This window comes from Schistocerca cancellata, chromosome 5 (assembly GCF_023864275.1).
Source record: "Schistocerca cancellata isolate TAMUIC-IGC-003103 chromosome 5, iqSchCanc2.1, whole genome shotgun sequence".
Classification (NCBI taxonomy): domain Eukaryota; kingdom Metazoa; phylum Arthropoda; class Insecta; order Orthoptera; family Acrididae; genus Schistocerca; species Schistocerca cancellata.
Window position 1 is genome coordinate 689939103 of NC_064630.1, and position 25143 is coordinate 689964245.

Here is a 25143-nt window from a genome sequence, read left to right on the forward strand (position 1 = left end):
GGCGTTCCAGTTCGTCCCCCGATCATACTCTTTTCAACTTGTGACTGGCTTCCTTGTTTCTCAAATAAAGCTAGCGTGATACGGTACAATAAGATCAACTGTGGCATCTGCGAACGCAGATGTGAGATACATTCAAGTGTGGTGACATAAACAGAACTGTCCCCACTAAACACATCATAAATACAAAATACGTAACTAGTTACCATATGAACCATATTATTTATGATACCTTTATTATCTACGATCAACGCATCCACTCGCAACAGATTTTGTTCTGTGTAAGAAGTGGCTCGTGAAAATGGGCGAAGTCGGAAACTAGTCAACCAACACTAAATAATTAATTAGTAAATTTGTTGTAAATGTTTAAAAATGTCTTTTCTTCCAGATTTTTGAGCTACCAGGCGCGACGCACTGAAAAATTTTATATCTTTAAAGTCCGTTTCTGATCCATAAGCTTCCTGGTACAAGGAATTTGCAATGTTTTGGTGGAAGGCTCAAAGAATTTATTAAAGTAGTAGACCAGAGTTGACCAGAGTTACATGGAGCGCAAAGTAATGTATGCAACCATCGCAGTAAGATAATAACAGTTGGCATATTGATGAAGCTTGTCGGCCGAAGTGGCCGTGCGGTTCTGGACGCTACAGTCTGGAACCGAGCGACCGCTACGGTCGCAGGTTCGAATCCTGCCTCGGGCATGTGTGATGTCCTTAGGTTAGTTAGGTTTAATTAGTTCTAAGTTCTAAGCGACTGATGACCTCAGAAGTTAAGTCGCATGGTGCACAGAGCCATTTGAACCATTTTTTGATGAAGCTTCAAAATGTTCCGGCGTCTTAATGACCGATGTAGAATAAAATTTCTGCTCAGTACTGCAGATCTTCTGAAAAAAATAACGGTGAAAACGTCCTTTCTTAGAATTCGCTCTTTGTATACATTACATTCCGTTTCTTTCGCTCTAGTTGTAGATGTATTTATCACGTTAATGGCTTTCTCGTTGGCTGCCTCGTTTGCCCAATTTTACGTATCTGTAGCTACTTCTGGGTTATTAGAGCAGTGATTCGTGTAATTCATCAGACGAGTCTAATCTCCAAGAACGAAATAATGCTGTTTCGCGTGACTTGACACTGCAGCACTGGCGGCTGAGGAAGAAGAATCGAGGCTGAGAGATAAAGGCAAACACATACAGACAAGAACTGAGACAGATATGGCCTGGGCACTGACGTGTTGCAGCAATGTTGCTGGCGACACTATTGTGGACACATATTGCCGTAAAATAAGTCCTTCGGCTCTCCTACCTGCCGAGCGGCGATTCTACCTGTCGGGCGGAGATCGGACGGAGAGATTAGAGGACCTTTCCTCGACCTTTTCTGGGTGCGAATTTCACTGGGTGCGAATTTCACTGGGTGCGAATTTCCGGACACCATTCCCACCTGTCCCTATTTTGCCGGGACAGTCCCACGAGCGTGGTGGCGCAGTGGTTAGCACAAGGGACTCGCATTCGGGAGGGCGACTGTTCAATCCCGCGTCCGGCCATCCTGATTTAGGTTTTCCGTGATTTCCCTAAATCGCTCCAGGCAAATGCCAGGATGGTTCCTTTGAAAGGGCACAGCCGACTTCCTTCCCCGTCCTTCTCTAATCCTATGAGACCGATGACCTCGCTGTTTGGTCTCTTCCCCCAAACAACCCAACCCCAACCCGGAACAGTTCCGATTTTCATGGTATTGTCCCGTGTCCCGACGGCATATCTGCTTTGTCCCGATTTCATCTACATCCATATCTATATTCAGCTAACCACCGTGAGGTGCGTGACAGAGGATAAGTCCCATTGTACCAGTTATTAGGGTTTCTTCCTGTTCCATTCACGTATGGAGCGTGGGTAGATTGACTGAATGCCTCTGAGCATGCAGTAATTATTCTAATCTTATCCTCACGATCCCTGTGTGAGCAATAGGTAGGGAGTTGTAGAATATTCATAGAATACTAATTTAAGGCCAGATCTTGAAGTGTTTTTTTTCAAAAAACTGGACCTTGCTTTAGGCAAACTCAAGACAACTGGTAAAACAGTGGTACTGTGTGGAGATTTTAATACTGACTTTCTGAGCCGTAGAAGCCTTCACAGGGAAAAGTTCTTAAATACACTCCTGGAAATTGAAATAAGAACACCGTGAATTCATTGTCCCAGGAAGGGGAAACTTTACTGACGCATTCCTGGGGTCAGATACATCACATGATGACACTGACAGAACCACAGGCACATAGACACAGGCAACAGAGCATGCACAATGTCGGCACTAGTACAGTGTATATCCACCTTTCGCAGCAATGCAGGCTGCTATTCTCCCATGGAGACGATCGTAGAGATGCTGGATGTAGTCCTGTGGAACGGCTTGCCATGCCATTTCCACCTGGCGCCTCAGTTGGACCAGCGTTCGTGCTGGACGTGCAGACCGCGTGAGACGACGCTTCATCCAGTCCCAAACATGCTCAATGGGGGACAGATCCGGAGATCTTGCTGGCCAGGGTAGTTGACTTACACCTTCTAGAGCACGTTGGGTGGCACGGGATACATGCGGACGTGCATTGTCCTGTTGGAACAGCAAGTTCCCTTGCCGGTCTAGGAATGGTAGAACGATAGGTTCGATGACGGTTTGGATGTACCGTGCACTATTCAGTGTCCCCTCGACGATCACCAGTGGTGTACGGCCAGTGTAGGAGATCGCTCCCCACACCATGATGCCGGGTGTTGGCCCTGTGTGCCTCGGTCGTATGCAGTCCTGATTGTGGCGCTCACCTGCACGGCGCCAAACACGCATACGACCATCATTGGCACCAAGGCAGAAGCGACTCTCATCGCTGAAGACGACACGTCTCCATTCGTCCCTCCATTCACGCCTGTCGCGACACCACTGGAGGCGGGCTGCACGATGTTGGGGCGTGAGCGGAAGACGGCCTAACGGTGTGCGGGACCGTAGCCCAGCTTCATGGAGACGGTTGCGAATGGTCCTCGCCGATACCCCAGGAGCAACAGTGTCCCTAATTTGCTGGGAAGTGGCGGTGCGGTCCCCTACGGCACTGCGTAGGATCCTACGGTCTTGGCGTGCATCCGTGCGTCGCTGCGGTCCGGTCCCAGGTCGACGGGCACGTGCACCTTCCGCCGACCACTGGCGACAACATCGATGTACTGTGGAGACCTCACGCCCCACGTGTTGAGCAATTCGGCGGTACGTCCACCCGGCCTCCCGCATGCCCACTATACGCCCTCGCTCAAAGTCCGTCAACTGCACATACGGTTCACGTCCACGCTGTCGCGGCATGCTACCAGTGTTAAAGACTGCGATGGAGCTCCGTATGCCACGGCAAACTGGCTGACACTGACGGCGGCGGTGCACAAATGCTGCGCAGCTAGCGCCATTCGACGGCCAACACCGCGGTTCCTGGTGTGTCCACTGTGCCGTGCGTGTGATCATTGCTTGTACAGCCCTCTCGCAGTGTCCGGAGCAAGTATGGTGGGTCTGACACACCGGTGTCAATGTGTTCTTTTTTCCATTTCCAGGAGGTATTACAAAAGCCTATAATCTTTGTCTGACTATTAGCTCTCCAACACATGTAACAAAAACTAGTGTCACTCTCCTTGATCAGGTATGTGTAAACATGGACAAGTGTACATCAGAAACCTTTCGCAATTACTAAACATACCTGTAAATCACATTTCTACGAGTGTACAAAAAATTAGCCATAAAAATATTTATAGTCAGAAAAATATTGAATACTTTCAGTATCTGATCGGCGAACAGTCTTGTAGAGAGGTGTATGATACGTCTATTACCTACGAAAAGATGGAAAATTTTTGAATATTTTCAAGCATAGCTTTGACACTGCTTTTCCACAAAGGAAAGTGATTTCCAGAAGCACAGATAGACTAAAAAACTGGATTACACCAGGCGTTAGAGTCTCCCATCGTTTCTAGGCCTCCGAATAAGATACAATACAATACAATCTTGTAAAAGGAAGTGGGAACTTTTTCTGCAGTCAAAAACTGACAGCAGTCCAGAATTTCCTAGTTATTTAAAAAATGCAAGCTAGCTTCGAAATGTGTCATAAAAGAGGCAAAAATTAAGGAAAATGACAAATATATTATGATATCATCCAATAAAACTAAGTCCATGTGGAAAGCTGTTCAGGATCTTACAGGGAAGAAAACAACTCACAAAAATATGGTGATATCACACATGGGCAAGATTGTTACTGACGCTAGGGGAGCTGCAAACATTTTCAATTCTTATTATGCAATTGTTGCTGGAAAATTAGTGAAGGAAAAATTTGGTAATCCACCTAATACGACATGGAAAGAACTTTCATCTACTGAAATAAATAATATATCCATGTTTCTCAGTCCAATAGGCCCGACAGAGCTTCTAAATACAATTAATTCACTGTAGAGTAATTATTCAACTGGTATTGATGATATTCCACTCCTCCCCCCCTCCTTTTCTCCCCCTCATCGGTCCAGGTCCTCACCCCGTACACATTTGCCGCTGTGTCGCCTATAGTGCTGTTTTCAGTGAATGTTCAGCGTTGTCAGTGTTGCGAGCAGCCACCATACTGTCGCTAGTTGTCTTTTTTATCGTATGCAAACAGAAACCAGACTGTCGCCATGTTTTTTTTTTTTTTAATTGTGGCTGTCTCCTTACTGTGTGTCTTCATCTGCATCATCAACACCATGTTTTTATATTTTAAATACCACAACTTTCTGCCATTTTATACTTTTTTACTATGTCACTGTTTTATCGCCTCGGGAGGAGGAATCGAAATGCAATAAAGAAAAAAAAAACAAAGAGGGGTCTATGATGGTAGGTTATGTTACTATCAGTAAATAGCCGCCATCCGTTCATTCCCCTCTTTTTTTTAAGGTGAATTTTGAAAGTATAGTACCTCAACCAATTTTTTCTTGCTTCTGAGCCACTGCATAAGTCTCTACTAGTAGGAAGACAAATGTCGATATCTAGATTTTTCAATTCCCATGGGTGGGTTATAGGTTATTTTCAACATACGTGAATTTTGACTTCCTGTCATTCAGGATAGAGTACATGTGTGGTTCCTAAATTTTTCATGTTTCCTGTCATTTTAGCTTGAGTCACGTGGGCTGTGGCTGCATTTCTCTCACAACAGCATACTACTGTTGGCAAGTGGAACTTCTATACTCCATTTCTTGTAGTATGTATGTGGTTTTTCTCTGAATGGAGCTGTCACCAGTACACCAACGAAGGGGTGGTGGTGGGCTTCCCAGCTGGTCTGGTTGATCAAGAACTTTGTGACTGCGACTTAGGAAGCTCTCCTTTGCAAATCAAGACTCAAGTGTTAATACTACATGGCATACAGTTTGGACTTTAACTTCATGGAATAAGTAGGGTCCAGAATCGGAAGGGGAGGGCATGTCTGGGTGGCTCTGTCTCTCCTGGCGTTTGTTTAAATGAAGTTGCAAGCTGAGAGATCCAAAGTTAGAGGTAGGAGAAGCAGTATGCAGTGACCATTCACCTCTGAATGAGTATAGCTTGTGGAAAACATGTCAAGTAGGTCAACAGACGGAACTGGAGCTGCACAAACATCGCCGGCCGCGGTGGTCTAGCGGTTCTAGGCGCTCAGTCCGGAACCGCGCGCCTGCTACGGTCGCAGGTTCGAATCCTGCCTCGGGCATGGATGTGTGTGATGTCCTTAGGTTAGTTAGGTTTAAGTAGTTCTAAGTTCTAGGGGACTGATGACCACAGATGTTAAGTCCCATAGTGCTCAGAGCCATTTGAACCATTTTTGCACAAACATCATTTATCTAAGAATTTCTAGTACTCCAGAACTTGGATTTTGACGTCGTAGACTGTAACCCAGTATTTCAAGTCTAGGCCGGCATGCTGGATTTCTGAACTTGTAAATACGCCAGCGGGTCTGAGCTGGATTGTGGCATCATAGAGCCAGTGCCAGTATTCCTAGTCTCCGTTTCTCGGCCACGGCGGTCTGCACATTTGTCTTCCGAAGGCCTTCTGTTCTCGAAATATCCTAAATTTAGTACTTGATTAGAAGGTAGGCTTCTTGACAGTTCAATACCAAACCAATGTAACTTTTATCCGTGAAATAGCTAGGCTTGAAAAGATGAATTTTTTGACACTTCATTTACACAGCTCAAATCACTAATTAAGTTTATCTTGACTCTCATGTATGCTTCAAAGCAATTGGATGTTTTTGCGAAACTGGAACTGACGCTGGTTAGTCTGATACCCTATCTGTCTATTTCTCTCTCGTCTTTCAGCTATGAAAATTCGGACAAAAACCCATCGCGTGATTTTTTAAACATTTTTTCGCTCAAACATTTGACCAAAAACATATTTTTTTTTGGATCTGTAAATGTAACTCCATCATGTGTTCAGGAGTGTGAGACAGCGAATGGTCAATAAAATGCAATAATACTATGCCAGCAGCCATTATATTGATACTGTTTTATTGGACAAGCAGTTTCGACGCTCCGGTCACGTTATCTTCAGGCCTGTTGCATGAATGACACCAACTACCACTCGTGCATCATGTATTAGACAAAGCACCAATACTCATACACTATGCGATCAAAAAATATCCGGACACCTGGCTGAAAATGACTTACAAGTACGTGGTGACCTCCATCGGTAATGCTGGAATTCAGTATGGTGTTGGCCCATACTTAGCCTTGATGACAGCTTCCACTCTCGCGGTCATAAATTCAGTCAAGTGCTGGAAGGTATCTAGGGGACTGACAGCCCATTCTTCACGGAGTGCTGCACAGAGGAGAGGTATCGATGTCGGTCGGTGAGGCCTGGCACGAAGTTGGCGTTCCAAAATATTCCAAAAGTGTTCTATAGGCTTCAGGTCGGGACTCTGTGCAGGCCAGTCAATTACAGGGATGTTATTGTCATGTAACCACTCCGCCACAGGCCGTGCATTATGAACAGGTGCTCGATCATATTGAAAGATGCAGTCACCATCCCGGAATTGCTCTTCAACAGTGGGAAGCAAGAAGGTGCTTAAAACATCAGTGTAGGCCTGTGCTGTGATAGTGTCACACAAAGCAACAAGGGGTACAAACCCTCTCCATGAAAACACGGCCTCACCATAACACCACCGCCTCCGAATTTTACTGTTGACACTACACACGCTGACAGATGACGTTCACCGGGCATTCGCCATACCAACAACCTGCCATCGGATCGCCACATTGTGTACCCTACTTCACCACTCCACACAACGTTTTTTCACTGATAGGTCGTCCAATGTTTACGCTCCTTACACCAATTGGTGCGTCGTTTGGCACTTATCGGCATGGTGTGTGGCTTATGAGCAGCCGCTCGACCACGAAATCCAAGTTTTCTCACCTCCCGCCTAACTGTTATAGTAGCTGCAGTGGATCCTGATGCAATTTGGAATTCCTGTGTGATGGTGTGGATAGAAGACTGCCTATTACACATTACGAGCCTCTTCAACTGGCGGTGGTCTCCTTCAGTCAACAGACGAGGTCGGCCTGTACGCTTTTGTGCTGTACAAGTCCCTTCTCGTTTCCACTTCACTATCACATCGGAAACAGTGGACCTAGGGATGTTTAGGAGTGTGGAAATCTCGCTATGACACAAGTATCACCCAATCATCTGACCACGTTCGAAGTCCGTGAGTTCCGCGGAGCGCCCCATTCTGCTCTCTCACGATGTCTAATGACTACTGAAGTCGCTGATATGGAGTACCTGGCAATAGCTGGCAGCACAATGCACCTAATATGAAAAACGTATGTTTTTGGGGTGTCCACATACTTTTGATCACATAGTGTATCTGGTTCTGTAGATATCTGGACTTCATGTTGAAACGTCCCCTTAGAACAATTTACACATAACTGTGCTTAAACTGACACACAATATTTTTAGCGCAACGCAATCTGACTTTCAATAATCCCTACAAAACAATGGCCCTGACTAACATTAAAATATACCTTTCACAAATAAGTTACCTCACAAAAATCTTCATTACTCGAACTACTGCAATACAGCGAGCGCCACTACTGCCAGCTTAATAATCATAATATATATAGCAGTTCAATTTCAAAACTTCCGCCATCTCTCTTCAATTTCAATACTTCCGCCATCTCTCTCCCCACATCCACCACTGCTGGCGGCTCACCTCCAACTGCGCAACGCTACGCGCTGTTCACATCCAGCTCCCGCTGCCCAACACTACAATGGCAGACAACAATGCAAACTAGCCACAGGCTGCACACAGCACAGCCAGTGATTTTCATACAGAGCGCTACGTAACGTTGCCAATAAGAAAATATAAACTGCCTACTTACAATGTACATGTGTGCTCTTCACACATGCGACAACAACCGTCTTTTTTTTCTTTTTAAGTACCACTCGTGCATGTGTAAGACAAGGCACCAATACTCGTATCTGATTCCGTAGATAGCTGAATTTCATATGCATGTGTGCTCTTAACACATGTGTCAGTTTCTGTCATAGGTGTGAAGAGCATATATGCTCATGAAGTCCATATATCTGCGGGACGACATAAAGAGTATTGGTACCTTCTCTTGTATATGCACGAGTCGTAGTTGGTGTCATTAATGTGACAGGCCTGAAAACGACGTGACTGGAACGTCGAAACTGGTTGGCTAATATAACGACTGTTGTTATAGTATTATTACATTTCACTTGGATCCGCTCGTGCGTTTGACTTGACCTCGGCTGGGTGCAGTGAGCGTGAGAGCGTGCGACAGCCGGCAGGGCAGAGAGCTGACCGGGTCATTAGGGGCGCGGGCCAGTGCTACGGCAGCGCCCCTGGCGGCCACCGCCGGCGATTGAGGGGTGATTAATTAGGCCGCGGTTCAACGCGCGGGACCCAGCGTGCGGCCGGCGCCGCCACGGTAAACACAATCAGCCGGGCACCGCCCATCGCTCGCCTACACTCCTGGCCTGGACCGTCCCTCACTGCTGCCGACAGCGAGCACCGCCATTGACACTGCGGCGGGTTTGCGGCCACGCGGCATCACAGGGCCTGAAGTTACTCCAAAGTACACAGCAAATGCTTTTTTCAATTGTATTCCACCCCTGCAGTGTTTAATCGCGACACCTGAAAGTGTGTTTAAGTGTCAAGTGGAGGTAGTTGCAGCGAAGCTGGTCGTTGGGAAGTGGTGATTGTTGTGTACATAGTTCCGCGTAGTAGCGCGTACACAACTTTCCCACTAGAGCGCGTCCCGCTAAGCACAACAGCGCAGGCGCAGCGGTCGTCCGTCTCCGCACTACGAGATGGCGCTGTCTTAGAGACGGACCAAATTCTGCTTCCGCCGATCCACGTATTAATATGTAACGCAGCCAATGAGATTGCTGCTAACGTAGAACCTTTTCCCCTCGCGGATCACACTCGCGCAGTCATACATGAACGCGCGAGGTATTATAACGAGTGTACAGACCTCCGATCAGTCAGTCTGCATTAGTCTGTAGTCTAGTTTTTGTCTGCGCCTAATAAGATTATCATATTCCTGTACGTAGCCATGAAGATAAATGTATAGACACTTTGTCAAGTATCAGAGATATGTGACAATAAGACCAAAGGAACTTCAGATTGTCAATTGTAAACAGCATCCAGAATCAAGTTACGTATATCCATGCTTTTTATTATTTTAATAAATGTGTGTGAAAATTAATCAAGTTCTGTTTAAAGTTGGTCACCATCAATCTGCTACTCTAAGCGTGCAAGTAGCATTTCTATCGTCTGACCTAACGGCAGAAGATAAACACGCCATGATAAGACCACGAGACATATTGCTGACACTCGCCTACTTCATTAGAGCGACAAGTCAAATAATCTGATGGTGTGTGTACCGAAGGTCTTACAGTACGCACACCACAGTGGTGCTGGGTTGAGAGAAGCGTGAATATTTTCAAAAACAACCTTATTTTCGAAAAGGCCATCGAAAGGAAAAAAACGTCCACTCACCGAGGGTGAGGCCCAGTCCAACTGCGGGCAGGTGTGGCCGAGCGGTTCTACGCGCTCCAGTCTGGAACCGCGTGACCGCTATGGTCGCAGGTTCGAATCCTGCCTCGGGCATGGATGTGTGTGATGTTCTTAGGTTAGTTAGGCTTAAGTAGTTCTAAGTTCTAGGGGACTGATGACCTCAGATGTTAAGTCCCATAGTGCTCAGAGCCATTTGAACCCAGTTCAACTCACAAATACACATAATATATCCAAACTAATGTTCAAACAATAGGAATACTAATAATAAGAAAATTTCGAGACAGAAATACAAGTGAGTCTATAACAACCGCTGGCCAAGGTCCAGCTTCAGTTGACATGAATTGGCACTGAAGGTGTCCAAACCCAAATGTCTTGCGTAAAACTCAGTCGCTTAGAAACAACAACGTTTTTTTCTTTCGAGTCATCACTCTTCTGACTGGTTTGTTTCGGCCCGTCATGAATTTTTCTTCTATGCCAATCTCTTCATCCCAGAGTGGCACATGCAACCTCAGTTACTTGCTGGATGTATTTCAGTTTCTGATTTCTCATACAGTTTTTCCCCTCCACGGCTCCCTCTCGTACCGTGGAAGTAATTCCGTGAGGTCTGAACAGATGTACTACCATTCTATCACTACTTATTGTCAGTCTTTACCGTACATTCCTCTCCTCGGCGATTCTACAGAGAACCTTCTCATTCGTTACAGTCCACCTAATTTTCAACATTCTTCTGTAGCATCACATGTGCTCTACCTAAGTTTGTTGGTATTACTCGTAAAAACATAAATTCCATACAAGTGGAGTTTACAGAAGGTATTCCTAAGCGTATCAGTGCTTCAGTTGGATTACATGAAATACATGCTGAATGTAAAGCATATAAAAAGCAATTATCATATCCATATATCATATACCAGTTCAGATGTATCCCCTGCTGCAATTTAAACATCTTTATTCCAGCATGTAGTATCTATGAAAAATCTTCCTCGTGAAATTTACTACATATATGACTTCTACTGCATTGATTCAGTACAGATGAAAAAATTTTGGACAGGTCTTTGGTATATCTATGGAAGCTACTAGGCTGCAAGTTCCCATGGACCAATACAAGCAGCACAATAGGCAAAATCCCAAATAACTAAACTGTAAACTGTCTCACATTCTCATTCTTCTGCAAATTGCCCTTTTTGCTTCTTCTTATTAGACTAAGCAAAGTGTGTATTCATAGTTAAAGGCTTGTTACATACACTTGAAATTCCAAGATGACAACACCTCCTATGGTAGATAATTGATCTTTTATATATCCATCTGATGTGTGTCCTACACCATGTGATATGATGAATCACAGTCATATACAATCGGAACTAAGCAGGTATGTGTCGAACAGAGAAGAATATCTTATATCGCTGCCAGTCAATCCGTTTTGCTGTTCCACTTGCATATGGAGCGGTGCGGTGGGGCGGGAGGGGGGGGGGGAGGGGGAGGAATATATTCATCTACCAAGTAACTTTAAGCGGTTAAGTGTATGGAACATGAGCGACTTGTACTGTGCAATACGGATCGCTATGGAGCGACTGAAACTATGATGGATATGTCGGATTTGCTCTTCAAGTGTGTAGTGAAGAATGTGTTGGAACATAAAGTTCCTGGCTTCCGGCTGGTGTTAAATACAGGCTGCACTGTGGTCTGGTGCGTGAGACTGGCTAGTGTTTTCTATGTCGAAATGTTATGGATAGTGTACGTGCGGTTCTAGGCGCTTCAGTCTGGAACCGCGTGACCGCTACGGTCGCAGGTTCGAATCCTGCCTCGGGCATGGATGTGTGTAATGTCCTTAGGTTAGTTAGGATTAAGTAGTTCTAAGTTCTAGGGGACTGATGACCACAGATGTTAAGTCCCATAGTGCTCAGAGCCATTTGTTATGGATATGGAGGTGATGGACTATTACTCTCATAAGACGTCGCTGACGATCATTTTACAGGAATGAAATAAACATACCATAATTTCCTAACGTAATCGGAGGTCAATTTCGAAAAGAAAGTGATATTATACATCTTCGGGAATCTATAAACGGCTAGTGTCAGGCAGAATCAATGTTGTATCTGGTGTCCAAGACAATATTTCACCCTCTTAAAGTTTGGGTCCATAGTATGTGCAACTTGCTACCTGTATGGTTGTTTAAGGACTGTTGGATGGCGTTCGGTCACCATCAGCATCTTCACACTGTGTGTGTCCTGCTCTCCCACAGTGTGTGCATACCCCTGCTTCTCAGGAAAGACAAAAAAGTGATCTACTGCTTCAAAAATTGCACTGTTCGTCAGAAATGTGTATGGAACGTTCTGCTTCGAAGTTTTGGCAGTTTCGTGTCCGTGGTAGAAATGCGAATACCTTAACGTGATAATTCAGTGGATAGTACTACCCTATGTCAGAATTACACCTGTTCTATGAGTTCAAAGTTATAGTACAAACGTAAAATGTATTATGCGATGTATCATCGCGTTGTTACACGCAACCAAAGCCGCCCAGAGTGGCCGTGCGGTTCTAGGCGCTACAGTCTGGAGCCGAGCGTTCGCTACGGTCGCAGGTTCGAATCCTGCCTCGGGCATGGATGTGTGTGATGTCCTTAGGTTAGTTAGGTTTAATTAGTTCTAAGTTCTAGGCGACTGATGACCTCAGAAGTTAAGTCGCATAGTGCTCAGAGCCATTTGAACCATTTTGAATGCAACCAAAGGTCTGTATCGCTAGTCGCCTATTCGGTTTTGGAAAATGTCTGATGCACATTCTAGGGAACGAATAACAACATGTATTCTGTAGATGTCGATTGTGTCGAACTCTGTTCATCCACAACACCTAGAAGGTGGGCCGGCCGGAGTGGCCGAGCGGTTAAAGGCACTACAGTCTGGAACCGCACGACCGCTACGGTCGCAGGTTCGAATCCTGCCTCGGGCATGGATGTGTGTGATGTCCTTAGGTTAGTTAGGTTTAAGTAGTTCTAAGTTCTAGGGGACTAATGACCACAGCAGTTGAGTCCCATAGTGCTCAGAGCCATTTGAACCATTTGAACCTAGAAGGTGGTAGATACACCGGTGCAGTAGTGCTCTATTGATTTTACTTTAACATTTTTTCGGTGGGGTTCTGTCAGTTCTATGCATACATATCTGTGACCACTTGCTTCGTAGCTTGTGTGTGTGTGTGTGTGTGTTTGCTTAACAGTGCCTCATTTAACTTGAATTGATACTGAAAGTGACCCCACCCAAATTCTTGTGTAAAACTCAATCGTTTAAAACCAAGAACTTATTATTTTTTTTCTTTAAGAGTTATTACTCTTCTGACTGGTTTGATGCGGCCCGTCACGAATTCCTCTCCTACGCTAAACTCTTCGTCCAAGAATAGCACTTACAACCTATGTCCTCAGTTATTTGCTGGATGTATTCCAATTTCTGTTTTGTTCTACAGTTTTTACACTGTACAGGTCCCTCTAGTACCATGGTAGTTATTCCGTGATGTCTGAACAGACGTCCTACCATTCTATCACTTCTTATTGTCAGTGTTTTCCATATATTGCACAAAATGAAATTTGAGGAAACTGTTGTAATTGCCAACATTTCCGGTTTTTGGAATAGTGTGTATAAAGAGGCGATTGAAATTAGGTTGGCTGATAATTTAATCGACAGGGACAATGGGTTTCCTCTTAGCAAAACGTGGAATCCTGTGTTATCTCGCTTCAAAACTGAACGTTCTTTGATGCGGCCTTGATTGCGATATATCGTTGCCAGCAGTGTTTCACTAAGGGCGGCGCCACCTCCCTGTTTTGGAAGCCAGAAACCGTGATGGGCGGCGCATGCGCCGTGTACTGAACGGTGGCGTATATAGGACGTCGAATTGCAATCTTGCGTCAGTTCTCAGCGGGACTCATCAGCAGAAGCAGCATTTCCTGAAGATGGCGAACAGTTGGATCGCCGAAATATCGAGTCAAGTTGATTTTAGGATCCGGCAGCAAACCCGAAGAGACTTTCAAGACTTATTACGCCGGGAAAGCCTACGTAGTCACAGCTACTACAGTCTTTAATAACTTCCTGCATTTTCGCTCTAGCCTCGACCCTCAAATGGTTACACACAAACTTCATTTTGAGGAGCGGTCCCCACGATGCAGGTAATGAATCTTGAAATTGAGACAGTCACAGGCATGGATGTTGGTAGTTATCAGGATCCGGAAAACAAGCGAACGTTTGTACCGACACGAAGTGCCACCTACATTCTTCTTCCGCATTTATGTTTTCCGACCGTGGACTATTCCCAGTTGGGTTTGCCACCTGTTTTATCCAACACAACCGTTCTTCTAACTCTCTGAGTTCGTCTTCCTCTTTCTGCCTATTTTCGTTTTTTGAATTTATCTCACTCTCCCTCTGCAGTCTACCTGGTCGTGTTTCACCTTCGCTTCTGCACGCTAATTGCAACTGTGCTAGTTCTTCCCTATATTTCCTATTTGTTTCTAGTTGTGCCTCTTTAAACTGTAATAGTGATTGTATCTCCTCCTGGTCGGCATAAACCTCTCGCTGCGTACTGTCAGAGCCTGTTTCGCCTCTTATACTGATCTTCTCTACATCTGCGCCTATCGTATTCATTCTGACCACTACCTCTTTGATTCGCTCATATGGCAACATGTCCCTACGTTCTGTAATATCACTCTCTATTGCAATTATTCGTACCTCCAAATTATTGGCTTTTTCTTTCACGGTGTCACATACTTGCTTCAACGCACCCAGATTCTTCTCCCCCTCATCTAACCGATTATTAACTGCGGGCAGACGCTCATCGATAACTGAGTGTAGCTTCCTTATTGCCTCTTTATTTCCCTTATCCAATGCCTCCATATTTTCCTTACTATCTTTATCCATCGCTTCCCATCTTTCCTTATTATCTTTATCCATCGCTTCCAATATTTCCTTAATCTCCCTATCTCTCTCCTTATTATCTCTATCCATCGCTTCCAATATTTCCTTAATCTCCCTATCTCTCTCCTTATTATCTCTGTTCATCGCTTCCAATTTTTCCTTAGTTTCCCTATCCATTGCTTCCAATCTTTCCTTATTTGCTTCCAATCTTTCCTTATACTCCCTATCTCTTTCCTTATTATCTCTATCCATCACTTCCAATCTTTCCTTATTATCTTTATCCATCCTCTGTAAAAACTGCAGTAGCACATTGTCATTTGCTACTTTCGACGTGCTCACCTCGTTCGCCTGAGAAGCAGTAGCTTCGCTAAGGGTAGCTTCACTTTCACGCATACCTGACCTAGTCCCGGCTCGCCCGTGTCGTCGGGAAAAGCCCCCGTTTGTGGACAAAGCCCGCCGCATAAAGGATCACCTAGCCGCGGTCCGCTGAAAAATTCAGCCCCTTCCGAGTGTTTGTCGTTCTTGCTCATTAACCCATGGTCAACAGCTACTTCCTGCTGCACTGCTACGTTCACCCTAGAATCACTATTCTCCATGGTGACTGCACTTTTCGACTGTGATCTAGTTACTATGGACATTACGCAAAAAAAATTATACAACGATCTTCCAGCCTTGGGCGATATAGCAATTAATTACATAAAAAAAATAAAAGATCCTCACGAATCCAGAAAGAAATTGCAAACAAAAAAAATTTTTACTTCTTAGCGCTATCACAATATATTCCATCAAATAAAAAAGATTTTAACAGCAAACCCTAACAGCAAAATATCCTGGCAAAATATCCTGGCAGGGTCGAAATTATTTAACGCTACAGTGCACTTTCTGGATAGGATGGTGGATCTTTTTATTATACCTCACACTTCGACTTTCACAATCATCATCACGAAACTTTCCTCCAGACTGAGCGGTACCGAAGGAACAAGCATAGCCCACTAATCTTTTGAAACTACCTTGCTACTCTCCCATGCAAACCACACATACCCAAATTACATGACATACATCACACTACAATATGAAATACTACACAGGGAATAGTCACAACATTATCACTTTCAGCTTTCCCACTTCAATTAATATTTATCCCAGTTTCACACGACACTGCCCCACTTCGTAATTCTACTTTCCTACTATGAACTCTGGAGATATATGCACGTCTTCCTGTGCAATGCAAGCCAAGTGGCGTTGCTGGATAGACGGCCGACTCACCTTGCTTCTCTCTCAGAGTTTGAATCTAGCATCACACGGAATCATATCACGCAAAGTAATATTAAGAACGTATTCATCACACTCGCGAGTCCTCAACTGATACCATGGACGAGTACTTCTCTTTATCTTTTGTCTCATACACAGTTTGAGACTCACACAGTACTCACCATGTGGAAGTACTCGTCTCTAATTTCAAGTCCTGCACACGCCATTTCTTAAATATTTCAATTTATGGTACACACGCTATTTCTTAAATATTTCAACTTATTGTATACACGCTAGTAATTCAGCTTAACTTAAGCACACGGAAGTATTTCAACTTATTGCTACACGTGGTTTCATTGTGACCGTTGGTCACTTCTGAAGATTACTACAATCCCATTAATATTACCTGCCTGACATTTAATTCTCCCCACAAAAGTTCCTGAAATAGAGAAATTATTAATTCAAACTACTCTTAAATATTCCACATGCATACCATGTCTCCACTCTTTTGTCTTTACGGAGCACAACTAAGACAGGTCTTAACAGCACAAGATCCAGCGGCAGAGTGCTGAAACATGGCCGTTCTTCAGGTCATCTCGCACCTCTGTCGAGGTGGGGGAAGACCATGCTACCGTATTGGTCAGCCACATTTCAGGCGCTCAAAGCTCCGGTAAGTTTCATCTCTTTGGTTCCACCAAAGGTGGCCAAAGGATCGTCTCAAAGATGATCATATATTCACGTTCACTATCTGCGGTTAGCAGACAACCATACATTCATTCATTTCACAGATCTCACCAAACTGGATATAGGGTTTTTTTTTGTGGGAGTGCACATGTGATCAATTAAATAAATAAATTGTCGTTCTTTCCCACACTGGTATCCGGCTTTGCTGTATTAATTGAAATTGAGTTATTATTAGAAAAAAATATGTTGTACTGACAAGAATAACGAAGAATGTTGTACCTATTTTCAATGTCGGGCGGTACTGTACCCTTTCAAGTATACATATGTGTGCAACGGACCAAGGACAAACATTGTACTGTGGGCGATTGTGTACTGGAACCAGGTCGCCTTGTGTCTTAATTGTGTATCTTCGAACCCAGGCGGTGACATTCTGCTTCTTCCTGATGAACTAAGTGAGGTCCAACCAGAGTAATTTATCTTTTGTTCGATGTTTTTCAGGGACAATAAAGTTTACTGTGTTTTATCAACTGTGTTGTAGTTTTAGCTCGACAACAATATTTCTAGAGGACTGAATTATAAAAACTGGAAATTTGTGCTAAGGACAGTGGGACCAAACTGCTGAGGTCATCGGTCCGTAGGCTTGCGCACTACTTAATCTAGCTTAAACTAACTTAATGTAAGGACAACACACACACCCATGCCCAAAGGAGGACTCGAACCTCCGACGGAGGGAGCCTCACGAACCGTGACAAGACGCCTCAGGCCACACGGCTACCTTGCGCGGCCTGAAGTATGAGTGATGACGAGCAGTAGTTAAAATGCAAATTGTATTTACATATTTGTACATTTAATGACATACAGCGACTATAGTGTATTTTTGTGTAGAATGATGATTCACATTTGATCTGAATAAACATTATTTTCATGAGGTACTATTCAACATAAATATTACAATGTACAAACATTGTTCTAAATGCTTAGCTGATACTGTGATTTGTTTTGTAATGATTTATTTTTTACTGTATTTTGTAATAACAGTTTTATCTTACGATGTGTACACATTTTTGTAAATATTATATTATAGGTCTGATTAAAACTGTAATTGGTTTATGATGATATACGTTAAATATTCATGTATTTTATACTTCCAATTTTGTCTGATGAAGGTTATATGTTTCTTATGTTTGTATAAAGTTTTAAAAGTTTATTTTAGCATTAAATATTGTAGCGTGTATTGTGAGTGTGTGAATGGCGTCAATATTAAATTGTTTGTAGTGTGAATAAAAGTTAATAATTGTTTAAAAATATAGGAGTGAGTGAGTTTCAGATCATGAATTTGAGGGTTACATGATTTAAAAAGCCTGTGATTTGAATAAGGAGTAATTAAGAACTAACTGTAAAGAATATTTTGAAGATACATGAACAGGGAAGCTGACAAAATAACATAAAGAAAGAATTTAGATTACCAGCAATTTGATGAATGAATGAACGATGGTTTGCAGCTTAAATAGAGATGACATAATAAAATATGAATTACGTTACCTTAGCACTATCCATATCCCCAACAGTATCTCAACTGTGCACGCAATCCCAGTGCCACGTACGATGTAAATTTCTTTGCTGCTCTTGTGTTTTAACAAGTAGTAAGCAGGACTACATCTGCTTAAATTTAAAGCCAGAGGGAAGGGGTGATGTTACGTGACAGTTTTAAAGAAACAGTCTCGCAACATCTGCAGATGAGTAAAGAAACTCCTATTTGATTGGAATACCTAGTTTACATCGATAGACATGATATGCCACAGTACTAGTAATCAATGGTAAATAATTTATGCAGCCTTGCTATTCTCTTTCATTTGATTCATATTTGCGTGCAATGCAGCTGTGGAAAAATGTTGGAAGCACTATGGGTGATAAGAAGGGGCACGGATCCACTAGGAACCATAAGAGGGAGCCACCCTCAGTGATAGAGTGGCGGATTCTTGGAAGGCTCGAGGGGATGTGTCGAGGGTCACCAGCCACTGACTAGCAGCTTTTGCTATGTGGAACCCCAGCAGGACATCAGGCTACTGTACAGACACACAGATAGCATCTACCATAGCGTATACACCTAGCAAAAACATTTTACGACCAGGAAATGGAGTGAGGAGACCGCTTTTTTAGTGGGAAGGCACCTTTGTACTTGAGATGTAGAAAACTGGCAGTTTCCCCCAGAAAAGCACAAAAAACTAAAAGTAAATAAATGATGGATAGGGGACGCTGGGTCCTGGGCCTTTGTAAACGGGAGAGACCTCAGAGCGGTTTGACTTAGCAAAAAACAGTGTTTGCTCAAAGTAAAACATGCTGATATTGGCTAACGTAAATAAATTCTCAGCTAAAAGAAGACACCAGATGGTGACGAGACAGAGCACCTCATTGCCCATAGAAAGAGACAGACAGAGAAAGGCGACTTTTTTCAGTACAGGATGGCAGGGAGCAAGTTGAACGTCCCCTTAGAAAAATTTATGAATTACAGTGCTAATAAACCTCTTACGTCATTTGATTTTCAAACAGCTGAGCAGAACTGAACGTACTCACTTTAATTATTCTGATCAACACTAAACTGACACAATATTTTTAGCGCAGCGCAATCTTACTTTCAATAATCCCTACAAAAGAATGGCCCTGACTAACATTAACCTATACCTTTCATGAATCACTTACCTCACAAAACTCTTCGTTGCTTGAACTACTGCAATAAAGCGAGCGTCAATACTGCCAGCTAAATAAGAGATTCTAACTACTGAAGGCACTAACTACTGATAGGCAAAGTTAGGAAATGAAAGATTTTGATAGAGAACAAACAATGTATTTACCTTATTAGTCATAATATATGTATCAGTCCATGACATCCAGTCTTACAAATTTACTCTCTCTGATGGACACACGTCCAGAACATCCGCTCTCAAAACTCCGCCATCTCTCTTCCCACATCCACCACTGCTGGCGGCTCACCTCCAACTGCGCAACACTACGCGCTGTTCACATCCAACTGCCCAACACTACAATAGCGAATATTCCAACAATGCCAACCAGCCTCAGACTGCACACAGCACAGCCACTGATTTTCATATAGAGCGATACGTGGCGTTACCAACATAAAAACCTAAACAGCCTACTTACAAAGTCATTGGTTAATCAGAGGAAGGACACAAGTGTTTTGTAGGGAGCAGTTTGATGGGTCAGTGCTCAGAAGATCCAGAGTAAAGCCAATCAAAATTCAGTGAGAAATGAAACAGGTGGCAATGTGAGATTTCCTGTGTACTGCCAGATCTCAACGGTGAGAGCCTCCACAGAGCCGCCCGACTGTTGGTTGGGGACTTAGAAACATTTTAGGCTAATCTCGATTAAGCCGCTGGCGAGGGTCGTTGGTTCCACGAATGATCGATACTGCAACCACTTCAGCCACCACCTGCATATTATGGTGAGATTGTGCCATAACTGTCCGAAGAGGTGCAAGGAAATCAGAGTCACTTTTTTGTAATCCGATTACATCAAGCATCGTTCTGAAGTCTCGAATTTTTACAGTAATGAACAGTTTGGTTTAAACTTCACCCACAGGTGCGACGTATTCCTTTCTGTAATACTGTTTATTTCCTTAACATTACGACAATTACTTGGCATTGAGAGATTATAAGTAATTTTTTGCGCGATTATTAGCATCTTTTCTTCCGACCCACGATGTCATGTATACCAAGAATTTAATGTTACCACAGGTAGGCATTCATTAATCTATGGTTTTATTATGTTAATGATACCAAGGGTTACGATGTGTTTAGCAGTCATCTTTATTGTAATAAATCAAAATCATCATAACCCTCGTTTCATTTAATAGTCGTAAGTTTCCCCATTTACAGTTTTGGAGGGTATATTTGCATATGTTTGTCGACGCCTCCCATAATTCGTCCACATTTTCAGCCCTGTCTGCCAGCACACATTTTTAGCGGCGCCTGCCAGGATTAAACTGACTAACCTGGAGTGTGCGATCTATGAACCCCAGCGCCTATCCTCACACAAGACAGAATCTAATGAAAACCAGCTCGACGAAGTTCTCTACGGAGCTAGGGAAATGCATGGGCTGATACCCTTTACCAGCAGAAACTACAAAAGATCTGCCGGGGCCATAATTAGTAGAGCCAAGGGGCGTACCCAAGAGGCTACTAAAAAGAATACATCCCTGGTTGGTCCCAAAATAGTGAAGAGTTTTACCAGAATATGAGACTAGCTACTGTCTGGATGCGGAGAGACGCAAAAGTGGACGGAAACAAGAGGAAGCCTGAATATTCGGATATCAAGGATATAAACGTGGATTTTGTTAAGGAAACTAGGAAGTGTGGCTCCTACACAAAGCAAGAAGGCAACAGTTAACCCAAGTACCCTTGCCTCACATCTATCAGCGACATCCAGAGCAGTAACAGACAAAACGCTCACAATCAAGGCGAAACGACAGCTCAAAATCCTAAGAGCTGAAGCCTCAGAGACTGAACAATCCCGTCCCTTCACTTGTGAAGCGATCCCAACAGCGCTTAAACAGTTGAAGCCAGGAAAAGCTTGCGGATTTGTCAATATGCATCCTGATTCTTAATAAACGGTATCAAACGCAAAAAAGTATCGATAGCTCAGTTCTTCAGAGATCTTATGCAAACCAAGTATTAAAAAGGTCGAACATAATTGCAATATTAAAAGCGGGCAATTCGCTAAGAACTACAAATCGAGTGACCTACAAATTACCAGAACGACTTCTCCATAACAGAATCAGTACAAAATTCCTTGGAGCAATTCCGACTGAACAAGCAGGATTCCAGTATAAACGGAGCTGCCTTTACCAAGTTCTGTAACTCACCACCTACATCGTAGCATGATTTGAAGGAAAACTTGAAAGTGCAGCTACATTTATTGACCTGTCAGAGGTCTGTAATACAGTTCGAAGAGAAGGTATGATATACAAGCTTCTTCGTCTAATCTCTTGCAATCCAATAGCTCGACTAATCACCATGTGCTAAACAGCTGAGTGTTCCAAGTAGTTTTTGTATCGGATATCAGCTGCAGAAGAAAAATAAAAAAAGTCTACCACAGGGATCAATCCTTAGTCCACTGCTCTTGAGCTTGTACATTGCAGATACACCAAAAACAAAACCAGGAATGTCTGGTTACGCCGACGACTGGGTACTAGCAAGAAAGTGTAACTCAATTGAAGAGTCTGAATAAATCCTAGCAGAGGACCTAGAAGCAGCAGGAAAGCACTTTCGCAGTTGGAGGCTCCAACTAAACGTCCTCAAAATAGAGTTTTCATGCTTACATCTCAATACCAAAATCACTAGAAAAAAACTCAATATAGAGTTTGAAAACACTGCAATTATTTGCAATGAAACACCACAGCACCTAGAGGTTACCCAAGATAAAACTCTTTCATTCAGAGAATATTAAAAATAACCCAAAAATTGAGAACCAGAAACATCGCACAAAAACTATATACTACGACCTGGGGACCATCAGCACCTAGCGTACGTTTCTCTGCTCTTAATCCTGTCTTATCGACTGTTGAATATTGTACCCCAGTCTGACTAAACAGTGTACACGCACAAATAAAAAGTCCAGCTAAACAACACCATGAGAATGATCGCTGGTGTTACGAAATCAACACCTACGGAATGGCTACCAGTACTAAGCCACATTCCACCGCCTCAACTACGACACAAAAATGGTCTCATGAACGAGAACAAATCCACCTTTTCATCAAAAGACTGATGAAGCAAAGCACAACTGGCTCTGCTCTAGATGATCTCCAGCGAAAAGAGCAAAGATCGCTATAAAAGATAAGTTCAACTTTAATACTGCATGGCCTGAAGCATGAACTAGACAACAAAATAATACTATGCCGTGTATCACCAAGAAACCACTGAAATTTAACTTGCCACGCAAAACATGGTCAATGCTAAACGGAATTAGAATCAATCATGCGCATAATTTTTCATAAATGGATAAGCAGCCATCCCTATTTTGAGATTGCGGAGAATCGCAGTCGACGAGACGGAAGAATGCATCACAAGATCATATGATGTTCATCAGAAAGTAGGGTAGCGCCAGGACTGTCCCACCGAAGTGCGGTAGGCCACTGACATTTTCTATATATGTCAGTGATCTGGCGGACGGGATTAGCAGCAATCTGTTGCTCATGATGCTGTCTGTGCGGGAAGGTGTCATCGTGAGTGACTGTAGGAGCATACAAGATGACGTAAGAGAAAAAGAATAAGAGGATCAGGAAAAACAAACAGATAATGTTCTAATACAGCGTCAGTACTGTGCTGCTTGACACAGTCCCGTCGATTCAGTATCTGGGCGTAACGTTGCAAAGCGACATAAAATCCAACGAGCATGTAAGGATCGCAACAGCGAAGCCGAATAGTCAACTTCGGTCTATTATGAGAATTATAAAAAAAAATGATTTTTATCAATAAAGGAGACAGCATGCGAACCACTAGTGCGACCCATTGTTGAGTACTACTCTAGTGTTTGAGATCCGCACCACGTCGGATTAAAGGAAGACTTTGAAGCAATTCAATGGCGGGCTGCTAGATTTGTTACCAATAATCTCAGTATTGCGGAGATGCTTTGGGAACTCACATGGGAATTCCTGGAGGTAAAGGGACACTCTTTTCCAGGAAAACTATTGAGAAAATTTAGAGTACCGGCATTTGAACTGACTGCAGTACATGTCTACTGCCGTCAACGTACATTTCACTTAAGGACCTCAAACATAAGAGAAATAAGGGCTTGTATGGATCTATATAAACAACCGTTTTTCTCTCACTCTATTTGCGAATTGAACATCATAGGAAAAGAATACTAGGTACCCTCCGCCACACACCGTGCTGAGAATTGACGAGTACATGTGGGTGGTAGACTAGATGACTTTATACTGCCTACTGGCTGCTTCAGAGTCGATAGATTGTACCTATGCTCTAGGTGTTTGTTTGCAATGTTTTATGTTGCTCCAAGTTTTGTATTGCTCCAAGTAATTTTGTACTGATTCTGTTACGAAGAAGTCGTTCTGGTATCTTGTAGGTCACGGATAACAAGGCATTTGGTTTGTAGTTCTTAGGGTTACATGCACAATTGCCCGCTTTTAATATTGCGATTATGTTCGAGCATTTTAATTGATGGTTTGCATAAGATCTCTCAAGAATTGAGCTATCCTTAATTTTTTGTGTTTGTTTTAATTTGAGAGAACTAATTATCTTGTAAACGATGCTTCATATGATAAAAATGTTCTAGGTTAAAAGTTAATACTAGCAAAGGCAACAGCTTTAAGGTTGAATAACAAGCACGCTGTTTTTATTCTACTTGTTTGTGTTTATTTCGAATTAGTTTTTGACTTATTGGGCCATCTTCAGGAAACAACTGTCTAGCGTCTGAAAGCGACCAAACATTATAGGCAAAGATACAATCACTTGCACAGAATGTTGTGTGTCACACTAGTTTCTTAATGTAGAAGTCTCACTACACAGTATTATAGGTTAAATGATCTGATTCTTTTTTTCCCTATTATACTTTTAAACTGATTGCTCCTCATTTATGTTATGCAACAAACATATTTTTTATCATTGTAAATTAAACTTTAAGCAATGGAAGTATAATACACAATAATTAGAATACATACATTATTATAGATTATATCGTTATGATGTCATAGCTCGTGAGTTTGAGGCATTGGTTGAGAACTATCTAACTGAGCGCTAGTAACCTATGTTGAGAAATAAATAAGTTTTAGATTCTAAATAACTTTTTTAATGCAGTGAGCAACATTGAACATAGTACAGAGTTAAAAAATACAATATTAAAGTATTACAACTCACGTTGTTGAAGTTTCACCTTCAACCTATTACTGGGAACCTATCTTCCTATATAAAAGATACCAACCATTTTCTCCACTGACTCTCCACAGTTCCTGTCCTTTACCACACAGCGCCCTGCTCATCACTATTGCTGCCACCTCCCTGTACACTAACATTCCTAATGCCAATGGCCTTACCATTATTGAACACTACCCTTCCCAACGCCTGAGGGTTCCATACCAACAACCACCTTCCTAGTCGCCATGATCAACTACATCCTCACCCACAATTACTTCTCCTTTGAAGGCATTACCTACAAACACATCCGGAGTACAGCTATGGGCACTTGCATGGCAATACTGTATGCCAACGTATTAATGGGCCATCTAGAAGAATCCTATCTAAATACTCAGAATCCTAAACCCCTCACCTGGTTC